At 43.1% G+C, this 14,476-nt stretch overlaps 1 protein-coding gene and 1 long non-coding RNA gene across 2 annotated transcripts in view; one reads left to right on the top strand and one right to left on the bottom strand.

Annotated features, from left to right (window-relative positions):
• The window catches only part of GUCY1A2 (guanylate cyclase 1 soluble subunit alpha 2), a 326,026-nt gene that overhangs the window by 26,772 nt on the left and 284,778 nt on the right, over window positions 1–14,476 (top strand). The window lies entirely within an intron of this gene.
• Window positions 580–14,112, bottom strand: LOC137545536 (uncharacterized). Its single transcript, XR_011026052.1, has 4 exons — window positions 13,947–14,112; window positions 13,122–13,191; window positions 9,038–9,124; window positions 580–809 (listed from the first exon to the last, which is right to left on the bottom strand). It is a non-coding gene; the product is annotated as an uncharacterized lncRNA (long non-coding RNA).

The raw sequence follows: 14,476 nt of genomic DNA, 5'->3' as shown, positions 1-14,476 counted from the left end.
TGCTTGCTATCGCTAGGGCAGCGCTTAGTCTTGCTAGCGATCTGTCTGTCTGTTTGTTCTTTGTCTGGTTATTCAGACCATAAGCAGCGCAATATCGCACTGCGCTGCCATTGTGTCTTATTTGTAGCGATATCGGAAGCCCAGAGCTGCAGTTGCTCTGCACTACCTGTGTAGCCTCTTCCATTATCTAGCTGCTTAGCTTTGTTGCGCTGGGTGGTCAAAGTATGCCTCCCCAGCATTACAGGCTGTTTGTTACCTTACCGACAGCTCCAGGCTGGAGATAAATACTGGACATCTCTCTTGTTTTACCGCTTGCTCTTCTATTCTTTGTGAATTGACATTTATGAGGTGTTTACCTCACAATTCGATAATTTACCTCACTAGTCGGTAATTTCCGTTTTTCATGTGGTAATAGCTGTAGTGAATTGACATTTCCCAAAACGTTTGGTAAAATTAACTGTAATGCTTAGTGAATTTAAGTCATGGCTGCCTTTTTCCGGTGCTCTGTGAAAGAAGTAATACTTATGACCTCCCTAACATTTTCCTGTTTAGATTAAATTCTGATTAATTTAGCTGAAGTAAATGCTACACACAAGTAGGATATTGTTCAAGCTGAATAGTGGCCTGCGATAACAATAGTCTGAACAGCAGGGAAGATTGTCTTCGCTCTTATTTCTCCAAGACAGTGAAATAAAATTCAGCTCAGATAATATGCGCGTGATGGCCTCTAATTTGAAACTTTAGATGCAGTGAAACTTCTGGTAAAAGCACGATCTGAGGAGTAATAAGTCTGTGCTGTGAAGCAACTTCTGGAATAGAAGGCATGATAAAATCAGTAAAACAGGAAACATAACAGATGTAGACATGGGAAAAAGTAAATATGTAGTAAAAACATGATATATTTGACAAGTTGTACAAGTTCTCAGGATGACTTGTGTCAACTTCTAACATAAAAATCAATAAAAAATACTGTTTTCTTAAAATGTTAGTGTATTTATAGTTTAGTGTGGTTAAAGAGAACCAGAGACGTTGGAAAAAAGATTTTATACATACCTGGCTCTTCCTCCAGCCCTTTAAGCCTGGATTGCTCCCACGCTGCGATCCTCTGCTGCCTCTGTCCGCCGGTACTGGGTCCCGTACTTTCGGGCAGTCGAGCCAGTTGACGCAAGCGCAGTGCGTCACTGCCGGCGGACGCGGCCAATTGTACGCAAGAGCAAGGACTCCCTCCATATCCTTACGCATGCACCTCCATACTACGCAGACGCATGCACCTCCATACTACGCAGGCGCATGCGTAAGGATATGGAGGGAGACCCTGCTCTTGCGTACAATTGGCCGCGTCCGCTGGAAGTGACGGACCCGGTAGCGGCGATAGAGGCAGCGGAGGACGGCGGCGTGGGAGCGATCCAGGCTTATGGGGCTGGAGGAAGCCCCAGGTATGTATAAAAGCTTTTTCATTTTTTTAATACTGTTAGTCTCTGGTTCCCTTTAACATGTTTCAACATAAAGCTCTAGTCAAAAGGATACTATGGTCCTGATCCAAATCACTTTTTTCTCCTAGGAGATAATTTTTTATCTTTTGTTTAAAAAGGACTTTTCAGGACACTTATATTCATTCTGTTATTTTCACTACAGTTCCTCTTTAATTTTGCATACTTCCTTCTTTTTAAGCAGCCTCACTTCACAAATGCATCGTTCTCGATCTACTGATTACAGCACACACACAAGATGATGGCCCATATGTCATTCACTTTTTCTCCTGAGTTTTCTCCTCTGTGATATTTCACAACATGTCAATAAAACACCTTTTAAATCACCAGCAAGAAAGAAAATACTCAAAATAATTTTCCTAGTACCTTTTCAACTACTTTTTGGTACTTTTTAGATTTCAGATAGCTGAAAAGTTATTCTAAACAGAAGAGGAACAGTTATCTCCTAAGAGAAAACTCAGGAGAAAAAGTTAATTGCATATGGGCCACTGAACGATGGTTGGCCAAGACGATCCACCGACACTGAGCAGATTAGCCACAGCCTTTAAATATGCCTTTGCTTGCTTGGTGTGATTTGCCTTCTTAAAACAGAAGGAAACTGGCAATAATTCAGTGTGGTTTTGATGCTGATAAGCTGTATGCTCCTTTTTGATTGGCCTGATGAAGCGGGATTGAGCCCGTGAAACGCGTTGCCTATTTTTACTGTGGAGTATAAATAAATTGTTGTTTGACTGTTGATGCCACAGTCCTTCCTTTGTTTGCTTTGTCTGCATGGATGGGATAGGCCCACCACTGCCCCATCGGTTTTAAGCTCGTTTAAGTGACTTTTATTCTATTGGCTCCTCTGGAAAGCTTCTACATATGGCAATAATTTGGCAATAATTCAGCTTTAAGGAAAAATTTGTGGTTACCCACAATGCTCCACTACTGAATATGCACATGATCTCTTTATGCCCCTGCAAGCCAGGCTAGCATCCAGAACCACTAGTGTATAGCAAGGCTACAGCTTTACATATTACACAGCCACATCAAACCCAACATGTAGACAGCCGGTTTCGGACTCTTGGTCCTCATCAGTACATGGCAGGGATTGATACGGCTGTATGCGATAGGGCTTGGATCCTTTGCTTGCTGTGATCTGACAGGACATATGTAAAACGTGTAAAAATGGGAGAAAACCAAGGAGAAAAAAAGTACACCATGAAGACATAAACAGCCCATTTGGCACCGAAAATTTGTGGGGATGGAGGCACCCAGAGTATTAAATACGGTAATAGTTTTCATATTGGCATAAAAAAGAGAGGAATTCTCTTAACTCTCCAGAAGATTGGACATCAGTTCAACTGGAATTTTTTTTATTCAACACATAGATAGACAACGCATTTCATGGCTACTAGCCCGCTTCCTCAGATCAATACACAGTGCATTGTGTACAGAGTACTGTCGCCTCTAATAAGTTTTTTTCTCCAGTTGAACTGGTGTCCTATCTTCTGGAGAGGTAAGAGAATTCCTCTCTTTTTTAATGATTTTTATGGCAATAGAAAACTTCTATTTAATACTCTAGGCATCTCCATTCTCACACATTTCCAGTAAGACCTCCTTTGGGAGTAATAGTTTTATCCAAAACTATATTTAGAAGAGCGACCATTAAGCATCCCGCAGGACCTGGAAAGCCAAATGGGGACAGTTTATTTCCTGTAAGCCTATAGGATGGTTTCAGGTATCTGCAACACATCCTTGTGAGAATAAAATGATATGCTTACAATTACCCCTAAACTTACCGTACTGCACCATTGGGCTCCTGGCCTCTCTCTGCTCACTACCTAGGTGTTCCAGGAGTGCGAGCCTACTACGGGAAACAGTGTTCTCCCCAGGCTGTTTTAACCGGGTGCTCCACCCGGCTAGTTTTGGTGAGCACCCGGCTGTCATCGGCTACTTTTTCATGCCACGCGGCTGGAAAAAAATTCTGGGGAGAACACTGCCTGAGCATGTGCGGTTTACAACCTCAGTGTTGATTTTATTTAGCAGAGCATTTTTCTCTGTTTATTCAGATATCACCTTATAATAGCCAGGGGGCCCCACCTCTGCATGGAATCTGTATAAACCCGCTGCATTAATATTGATATTCTTCACATTTTTTAAATGTCTATGGCAGAGGAAATTGCTCAGGGTATCAGCAATAAACTGAATGTGCTGCATCTGCAGCTCTCCAGATAAATAACACTGTGCAGATGCTGCAGATATTACTTTGCTGCTTCCCACGCTTTTAATGAAATATAAATAATATGCAAACATAATATGCAATAGCTGCGGTCTTAAAGGACCACTAACACGAAAAAATAATTAAAATATGTCTACCAGAGTAAAATGAGCCATACATTTGTTTTTCTCCTATGTTGCTGTCACTTACAGCAGTTAGCAGAAATCTGACAGAACTGACAGGATTTTGACTAGTCCATCTCTTCATGCGGGATTCTCAGTATTTCATTTATTCTTTACAAAACCACTCACTGGAAAGGATATACACAAAGATGTCGGCTGCCCTCCCCCCCCTCCCCATCCCTACACACACACTCACTCACTTGCACACTATTTTGGCAGTTGGCCTGAGCAAATGCCATTCGCTAAGTGCTTTTGAAAATATAGAATCCTCTAAGAATCCCCCATGAGGAGACGGTCTAGTCCAAAACTTGTCAGTTCTGTCCGATTTTTACTACCTACGTAAGTGACAGCAACATTGAAGAAAAGTAATTTATAGCTCATTTTATTCTGTACTTTTATGTATTTTCATGTATTTTAAATGTTATCATTTTTCATGATAATGGTCCTTTAAAGTGAACCTGTCAGCTGAGTGATAGCCAGTTATTGTAACAGCTCTCCAGATGTATCAGTTAGCACTCTTAGGTCCCTTCACCAGAAAATGTGAGTGTCGTCCCAACACACGTTTCTATGTGATTCTTCCCGATGCGGTCAAGTCGAATGGAAATTGCAATGCGTTTGCCAGTGGTATAGAAATTGCTTATGCAGAGGTTGCAACTGCACTGGGGCCCTTGGATAAAAGGGGCCCACTAGGGCCCTTCTTCATCCATCTTATTAGCTTTTCATTGGTGTTATGCTGGTAATGAACTCCTCTATATGTGCATTGCATAATGGGAATCCTTAAAGAGAAACTGTAGTGAAAGTAGCATCCTCCATAATAAAACCCCTGTGTCCCTGCGTCACGCTGTCCCTGTGTAGCTGGGTCCGTGCTTTTTGCTACTGCGCATGACCCAGCCTCGCAGAGACAGGAGGACGGGGCCAGGGAGCCGAGCGGGCGGCGTGTGAGCGGGCGGCCGGGTGTGCGGCGTGTGAGTGGGCGGTCGGGTGTGTGGTGGGTGACCGGGCGGCCGGGTGTGCGGCGTGTGAGTGGGCGGTCGGGTGTGTGGTGGGTGACCGGGCGGCCGGGTGTGCGGCGTGTGAGTGGGCGGTCGGGTGTGCGGCGTGTGAGCGGGCGGTCGGGTGTGTGGTGGGTGACCGGGCGGCCGGGTGTGCGGCGTGTGAGTGGGCGGTCGGGTGTGTGGTGGGTGACCGGGCGGCCGGGTGTGCGGCGTGTGAGTGGGCGGTCGGGTGTGCGGCGGGTGAGCGGGCGGCCGGGTGTGCGGCAGGTGGCGGGTGCGCGGCGAAAGACACAGAGCTAGAGCCCGTTTTTTAAATGGGCTTAGGTCTGCTAGTAATGAATAAAATTGCTTATTTTTACAGTATATATTTATAGGTTATTTAGTCAGTGTTTGCCCATTGTGAAGTATTTCCTCTCCAATTTATCACTGGTGTTAAGATCTTTAGTTTTGCCAGGTGATCTGTACGAAAAGTTCTATGCACAGAGGGAGATGCTGCTTGTTTGGCAGTTGCAAACAGCTGTTATCTCCCACAATGCAGTGAGGTTCACAGACAGGAAACTGCCCGGACCATGGTCATGATGTCACACTGTGGGAGGGGCTTCACCCCAATATCAGCCACAAAGACGCCCCTGATGATATATTCGAGAAAAGGTAAAGATTTCTCATGGGAAAGGGGGTATCAGCTACTGATTCGAATGAAGTTCAATCCTGGGTTAAAATTCCTCTCTAACAAACTGTTTCCTTACTCTAAATACACCTCTCTGACACTGCAGCTGTCCATGGTAGGTTTTGGGGCTCAATATCAGTAGAGTGCTTGGGGCCCCATGTAAAACCCACACTGGAGCTTAAGCTACGCCACTGATGTTTATGTATTTTTGTAATTCCACATTGACTCGCAATGCTTGGATGGGGAAGCAGTGCAGACTATGCACTTCTGATGTCCCTGCCAATCACGTTACCAACATCGCGTCTTAAAATGCGGATGTGGAGAAGGGGCCTTAGTGAATTAGTGCTGGGACACAACAGGATTCATATTTCAAAGTGCTTCTTGGAAAACTTCGGAGAGCCTCAGGCAGGGCAGTCACTTGCTGAAATTGCGTCCATTTTCGCACTTTGAATAGAATGCAAAGAGCTGTATGTGCAATGTATAGCTGTGGGATGCTCGTGATTCTGTAATTTTTTTGGGTTTGTTTGCATTTCCATTTTATTATTTGCGTTGTGGTAAGAAACCTGTGTGACATAAGTCAGAAGGTCATGTGGGAGCAGAGGACAGCAGGGGGAGGTGTCTGGTCAAGGGCTGTGTAGTTGAAGTCAAGGAGTCAGAGTTTGAGCAATTTTGGGGGGAACCTGGAGTCAGAGTCTGTGGTTTCATACATTGAGGAGTCGGAGTCAGAGCAATTTTGGGTACCTGGAGTTGGAGGTTTCATAAACTGAGGAGTCGGAGATGGAGTCAGATAACTTTTGTACCAACTTCATAGCCCTGACTGGGTTGTGGAGTCCGAGTTGAGGAGTCGGAGCAATTTTCGGGTACCTGGAGTCTGAGTCGTTGGTTTCATAAACTTAGGAGTCGGATGATTTTTGCACCGACGCCACAGCCGTTGTCTGGACAGTAGTTCCTCCAGTGAAGTTGCCTTGTCACAGATAGGGGGAGGACTCTGATAGACAGCTATTTTAGATTTAAAATATTTCAAAATGTAAACCCATTCAATGCATAAAGCTCTGTGCACTGTTAAATATTGCAATTAATCTTGCATACACCTATTAAAAATGGGAGCTTGAACCAGGACTATAAGAGTCGGAGGAGAGAGAAACAACAGGGAAACATTTGTAAAGCACTTTTCTTCCACAGGACCCACAGCGCATAAGCTTGTCTCAGATCAGTATGTAGTGATGTGTTACAGGGAAAAAATATATAGTATATTCAGACTACTTTTTAGCCCTTGAAAATCTTCTGAAAAGTCAGGGGTCGTCTTATACGCCGGGTGTCATTGAGGCCAGGTGATATGCCCTATCCTGTTTCCGACGCTCAGATCTCGCTGCTGATGATTGTAGTGAAGCGGCGCAGGCACACATGTGCATGATCTGAGAGGCAGAGGAGGAGGTAAATAGGATACAAGGGCGGGCCAGAAGGGTGAAAGAGGTGTGTTTTATGGGCACCACACAATGTATTCTTCCATACCGCTCTGATAAACAGGGAGACAGGGGAAGCTGACCAATCCATTTATGGAGAGGGAGAGTGGACCAATCCAATTAGTCAATTGCCTATATACTGTTATATAATGGGTACCACATACACTACAGCACCAGTATCTGTTCATACATAGCAGCAATTTGATGGTTTTTACATTTTTGTTTGGTGTCCGTTGGAAGAGGGGTAGTCTTATATGGCGAGTATATCCCAAACTCTATATTTTAACTGGAAAAGTTGGGGGTTCGTCTTATACGCCCAGTCGTCTTATACACTGGAATACACGGGTAAGTCATCATGAATGCCAAACTAAACAGGTGGCTTTTCAGTTTTGATTTAAACATGCCCAGGGTTGGTGCTGTCTTAATTAAGTTTGGCAAGGCATTTCAAAGGGTAGGGGCAGCATAACAAAAAGCTCTGGCTCCTAAGGTTTTTAATTGGACTCAGGGGGCGGTGAAGTTATTGGATCCTTTTGATCCGAGGCTGTGGAAGGTGTGACTCAGCCAGGGCAGTGGAGTTGGTACAAAAGTCATCCGACTCTGACTCCTCAGTTTATGGAACCACCGACTCTGACTCCAGGTACCCAAAATTGCTCCGACTTCTCAACTTCAACTTTACAGCCCTGAACACATCTGCAGCAAATCCTTCAGGTATCTGGGGCCTAGGTCATGTAAGGATTTAAATGTTAGTATGCCAATTTTGAAAAGGAAGTACTCAGCAGGGCAGACGTTCTCCTCCAAGGATTCCCGTGGAGTTACCAGAGCGGCACAGCGGCTGAGATCAGACATCAGACATCATCGCGCACACCTGCCGCTCTGAGAACTCCATGGGGAAGCTTTGCATGGGAGCGTCTGCCCTATTCTCTCTCCTCTGACTTATTATAAATGCACTTACATTACCTCCGTGCCCCATGGCCACCGATGTATATACTTATTTGTATTCATATTTAATAAATACGGTACATGTCACATGATAGGATTACTGCATTTTTATATCTTCCATATCTTTGCTAGCTGAGCAGGAGTTATAAAAACACCATTACGCTGATTAAAGGATCAGGATGACAAAAACGTGGAAGGGTTAAAATTCATATGCACACCTACCTATAAAGGTAGCTACACACATTGCAATTGTTTTTTTTTTCGATTCGACAAAACAAATCCAATTTTTCAGTTAATTGAAAGTTCCGAGGAAGTTATTCAAGGTACCACACATGTGTGTTCAAAATCGCTGCAATTTTGCGGAAAAAAAATAATCATATCAAACATACAGTATATGGCGAAAAAGTTGGTGGGAGTAAAAAACATTTGACTCAATAATCAACTTTTGACCTTTTTGATTGTTAATATCATTTGTATACCTTATTTTTTAATATCAATATTTAAAATGTAACATCTATGTATCTATCAGTATCTAATGAATCGTGGTGAAGTTGGTCCAATATTAAAAAAAAAAAAAAAAAAGGGAACTTCAATTAGATTTCTCGGGCGAATTAAAAGAAAAATCTTCGATTTTTCTGTACAACCGATCATATTCATCATATTGCTGTAAAATGTAACTGAAAAATTGCAACCTGTGTGGCCACCTTTTAGATGTATATTTGACATACATTAAAATGCAGTGGGAATTACTTTGTTCCTATGTAGCTGTCACTTACAGTCGGTATTCTGACATTGACGATTCAGAGAAGATAGAACATGGCAGAGATGAGATCAAGGGAGGGTGGGAACTTTGTTCAAGTTTTATTTGAAAACAATTGCACTAGAATGTAAAAAATCTAAGAATCCCGAATTTGCTAAAATTTTGACAATTTGATTTTTGCATAGGAACGATTCAATTAATAGATACATTTAAATATGCCACTAGAGGTTTGCTGATGAAATGTGTGCGGCCAATAATGATGAGCAGAAACAGTTTTGTGAAATGCAAAACTGTCCCGGCATGTACAGGGGAGTGGTCCGTACCAGAAGAGGTTAACTTACCTATATTGCCGCTTTTCAATCTTCTGATTGTGAGGCTTCTGTTACACTGCAAATCACATTTCCAATGTCTGATTCCAATTTGCTGCACTGCAACACAAGAAGTAAAAACACAGCATGCAGGACTTTTTTTTAATTGCATAAAAAAAAAAATAGGAATCAATAAATAATACAATTGCATCAAAATCGGGAATTGGAATTGCATGTAGTGTTAAAAAGCTCTGAAGGTGGAAGTGTCAGGAAGATGGAGAGTGGCGTGCAGTGCATCGATGAGAGGCACCTATGTAGGTAAGTTAGCTCCTTCTGCTGCGGACCTCTCCCCCGTACACACCAGGACTGTTTTTGCCCGTTCTGGCCAACAATTAACCCATTATCAACTTCAGTAGAGTTATCACATTTTAGATAAGTGCACTGCTTTTGCCCGCAGAAATTCTCGTCATGCTGTAAATTCTTGGAATGCTTTGCTCTCACTCTCTGCTAACAGAAAATATAGAAACTGAAAGCAGAAGTCCTCTGTTATTGTCTCACACTGCCCCCTAGTGACAAGTGGCCATAAATACACTTTATTTATAGCATCAATATTAAGTAGCAGGCAAATGTGACAAATTAAAAATACAAAACATATACTAAAATAAATTGACCTGGAGCACTTGCAAGTCTCCAAATAAGTTGATTGCTAAAGAATTAAATTTTTTTTAAAATAAAACATGTTTAAAGGAGTTATCAGCCGTTTTTAAAGAAAATAAGTGCTACTTACCCGGGGCTTCGTCCAGCCCCAAGCTCCCAGCATGTCCCCCGCCGCAGCTCTGCCATCAGCTGTTCGCCGCAGCTGCCTCCCGGTCCCCGGCGATGACGTCAGGATGACCTCCAGGTCGGCCTGTACTGCGCCTGCGCGAGCGGCGCTGTCAATCACCTCCACGTGGATCACAGCAGACTGCTCTTCCTGATGGAGGTGTATGATTTATCTCTCTGCATGTCTTCTCTTCAGTAAAGAGGGCGAACTTGTTATACTGAGTGCCTATCTGCGTGTGCACAGCCCTATCCTCTAACATGAAGCCTCTCCATTGCTGTGTTTGTGTACTCGCATTAGCGGTTTTTGTAAACCGATGCCTTTTTATACAGTCAGCGTCACACTTATCTTGTAATTACTACCTTGCTATAATGAATGAAAGATCAGTCCGCCCACAGGCAGAAAGAAGTCAGCGTTAATGTTCCTCTGTGTTACTCCATCGCTAGATAGACTGAAATGAGCAAATAACTAATGCAGGAGAGTCTTTAACACCTCATTACGCTGCGTTCATGAATGGGAGCTGCAGTGTAAGCTGAATGAAGGACACTTTTCAGCCATTGCCACATTATTGTAAGGGGACTTAAGTGATGATCGGCATAAACTGAGGCTGCTCTAGAGCTGCCTCTGATTGGTGTAGCTCTGGTCACAGAAAAAGAGCTCTGCTGTTGTCCATGGGGGTCAGTTGTAGGGGAAAAGGGCCCAGAGGATGGTCGGAAATGCCAATTTCCGATTCCGCGGTAAATCCGCATTCCGCCATTGCCAATTACCGATTCCGCTTTCCGGTACCAATTTCCGCATTCCAATGCGGAATTTCCGCCGGAAATCGCTGAAATTCCGCCCGACTTTAACATCGATTTTCTCAAAAACTATAAGGTCTTTTTGAAAACGTTTTTTTGCATCTTGTATAGAAGATTCTGTTTAATAAACCCGGAAAATGTGGTGTTTCTAGGCCTTACGGGGGCTTTGCTATTAACCACTAAAGTCGGCGGATTTTTACTGTAATATAAATGTAGAAAATAGGCAGATGCAGATTTTCTGCATTTTACTTTCCAGTAAAAATCTGCCGACTTTAGCGGTTAAAAGCAAAGCCCCCATAAGTCCTAGAAACACCAAATTTTCAGGGTTTATTAAACTGAGTCTTGTGAACAAGTTGCAAAAAAAGTTTTCAAAAATACCTTATAGTTTTTGAGAAAATCGATGTTAAAGTCGGGCAGAATTTCCGCGATTTCTGGCGGAAATTTCCACGATTTCCGGCGGAAATCCGCCTAACACACTTGCATTACCGATTTCCGCATTCCGATCGGAATTTCGGAAATTGCATTTCCGCGGAATCCGAATGAGCATCCCTAGCCCAGAGCAAAGATTAACATGCTTCCCCCCATATAGTGGTATTAGGTAGCTTTTGAGCCCCCATCCTGCAAATTAGCAAGTATTAGCAAGTGCTAGCCCCTGATGAATCATATGACGAAACGTGTAGGTTGTGGGCGGCTTAAAGGCAGGAAGTGAGCAGCTACATGTACTGGAGGAGACTTCCTCTATCTGATGTGCTTTTCATCTACTGTTTGTAAGGTTTTACTCTATTTGTTATTAAATTATTATTATATATTAGTATTCATTATATAAATTATTGTTTAGATGGTTTTACACTATATGGAGTCTTTTTTTTTTAGTCCTAAAGGTAGCCACTGATGGTCCAATTTCTAGCGAAAAATAGTTCGAGCGATCAGAAATTCTGATCGGATTGGTTGTAAATAATCTCTGTTGATGGGCACAATCGTTTACAACTAATTATAAAAACAATCGTCCGATTGAATTTTCGTCGAACCAAAATTTGGATTTTCTGGTTGGTTGTAATAGATAGAAAGATTGGTTCATTGATGGTGTGGTAAACGATTTCACTTCCGATTAGAATTTCTGATCGCTGTAACGATTTTTTTGCTAGAAATTGGATTGTTAGTGTCCACCTTTAGGAGTATTTGGTTTGTCTGGGTAAGGGCTTGATGGGCTGAGGCCACACTGAACATATCGCCATGGTGCCATATCTCACCTGTCCATGCCCCGCCTCCTGTATCTCCCAGCTGCAACCTGTATTCCATTCCATGCAGTCATGTACACACTGACATAACATGCTGGCTGGTCACAGGGAGAGAAACCCCTCTGCAGGGAGCCAGGAAGATGGGGGAACACCCTGGTGAAGGAAGAAGGAGCATGCTGGATAGGTGAGATATGATACTCCGCTGTGCTACTGATTATTGCTTCATCTGAAGAGGGACTGTAACCAAGGATTGAACTTCATCCCAATCAGTAGCTGATACCCCCTTTCCCATGAGAAATCTTTACATTTTCGCAACTAGATCATCAGGGGGGTCTATATGGCTGATATTGTCTGGAAACCCCTCCCACAGTGTGATGTCATGACCATGGTCTTGACAGTTTACTCTCTGTGAACCTTGTTGCATTGTTGAAACTAACAGCTGTTTCCATCTACTAAGCAACCAGTATCTCCTTCTGTGCATATGTATAGCTATAAAAAAACAACCTTTTAGCCTATCGCAGTGTTAGGGGTTGTGGTTATAGATTATGGTCGTTGGCGCTGTCTGTTTTTTTCAAGTCTGCTAGAAGTAAAGATGAGGACGTGCACGCTGATTGTGGATCAAACAACATGAACAAATTACATGGTGAATATCAATTTCTTGATCTCTCTAATATTTTTTTAACTTTTCACTTCGCAATGTATTGATTAATTTTTTTCCCCCTTTTCGCAAAAAGTTCCTCTTTAAGGGGGAGCCTTTGGGTCTCTACAGGCCCTGGGGCCCTAGGCAATTTCCCAGTTTGCACCTATGGAAGCGCCAGCTCTTACTGTCCATGTAATCCAATAGTTCAGTATTATTAGATTTTTTTTTTAATATCCAGAAAGTTGTTATGCAGAAATTGCTGTATAAGTCACCTTTTTTTTGTCTTTTGCATGACAAGCATTTATTGTTTTTTAGCCTCTTTGTGGACTAAGTCACAGGTCACCTAGATTTACTTCTGACTTTTGTCTAAACATATATTTTTATACCTTCTTACCTATGTCTGATTAATACCTCAGTATCTGTTGCTGTGTGATTACAACAGTGGATAACGCTGTGATAAACAGCAGACAAACAACAGGGAGTGAGAGAATTAGAAAAATCTCAGCTCATTTTTGGATTTAGTTTAGTATGCTTATACTGGATTTGGATAGGATTATAAAATGGTGACACATACTATTATTTTAAATCTAAATAAAAACAATCTCAAATACGGTTTACTTACTTTTAGCTTTAAGGGGAGTGAGAAATGTGACAGGTGCAGGAATGGGCGTCGCCTAGAGCATTCACCTCTTCTGTGGCAGTATAAAAGAGAGGTAGAGCCAGAAAGAAAGAAGATTGATACCAGGTAAGTATGCATTAACCACATATATATTGCCACCCGTCACTGTCCTTTTTTCCCTTTTTTGGAGCAGAACTATTTTTAGTTGTTCAAAATGTGTATCAGTGGTATTGAAGTAATTTTTCCATTTAACATTACAGCTTGCTGAACATGACTTAAAGCGTAACTGAAAACTGTGTAACAAATAAGAGTTTCACTTACCTGGGGCTTCTGCCAACCCCCTGCAGCCAACTTGTGCCCTCGCAGTCCTGGATCGATCCTCCATTCCCCTGCTTCGGCTCCCTTTTTTTCCCGTAATGGAGGTTGACTTGTAAGTTGACCTCCATTGCTCCCGGGCCACGCGGATCTTAGTAGTTCCTGTAGCCAGGCGTGCACTGCGCAGGCGCAGTACGACAATATCTCTACTGCGCCTGTGCAGTATGCTTCCGGCTATGGGAACATGAACAGAGAAGGGGCGGGGCCAGGGCCGCGCAGGCGCAGTGCACTCAAACTGCGTGAAGTGAAAGTGAGCCGCGGCGTGGTATCAGAGCATCGGTGAGTGGCTGCGTGTGAACAGGTCGGATGCAGGGGGATGGCAGAAGCCCCAGGTAAGTGTAACTCTTATTTTTTAAACCGTTTTCAGTTCCACTATAAAGAGGAACTGTAACCAAGGATTGAACTTCATCCCGATCAGGAGCCGATACCCCGTTTCCCACGATAAATCTTTACCTCTTCTCAAATAGATCATCAGGGGGGGTCTGTATGGCTGATGTGGTGAAACTCCTCTCACAGTGTGATGTCATGACGATGGTCCTGGCAGTTTCCTGTTTGTGAATCTTGTTGCATTGTGGGAATTAACTGCTGTTTCCAACTGCCAAGCTAGCAATATCTCCCTCTGTGCATATGTATATCTATAAAAAAAAAACCCAAAAAAAACCTTTTGGCCTATTGCATTGTTAGGGGGTGTGGTTATAGACAGTGGCAGTTGGTGTTGTCTGTTTTTTTTCATGTTTGCCAGTAGTAAAGATGATTACATGCAGGCTGATTGTGGATTAAACAATATTAACCTATTTTGGTTTCTGGACGTAGAAACTACGTCCAGAAACCATGCGCGCTACCGTGCGCTCCCGCGGCCAATCGGCGCGTGCGTGCGCGCTCCTGGCCGCGGATTCGGTAGCTACGGAATCAATGTATCGGGCTATGGTGCCCGATCACTGATTCCTCTCCCCCGCTGAAAAAGCGACAGCTTCTCTCGGAAG

This window comes from Hyperolius riggenbachi, chromosome 2 (genome assembly GCF_040937935.1).
Source record: "Hyperolius riggenbachi isolate aHypRig1 chromosome 2, aHypRig1.pri, whole genome shotgun sequence".
NCBI classification, from domain to species: domain Eukaryota; kingdom Metazoa; phylum Chordata; class Amphibia; order Anura; family Hyperoliidae; genus Hyperolius; species Hyperolius riggenbachi.
Note: the sequence above shows the minus strand (reverse complement) of the source record. Positions and strands in the feature narration are given on the sequence as shown.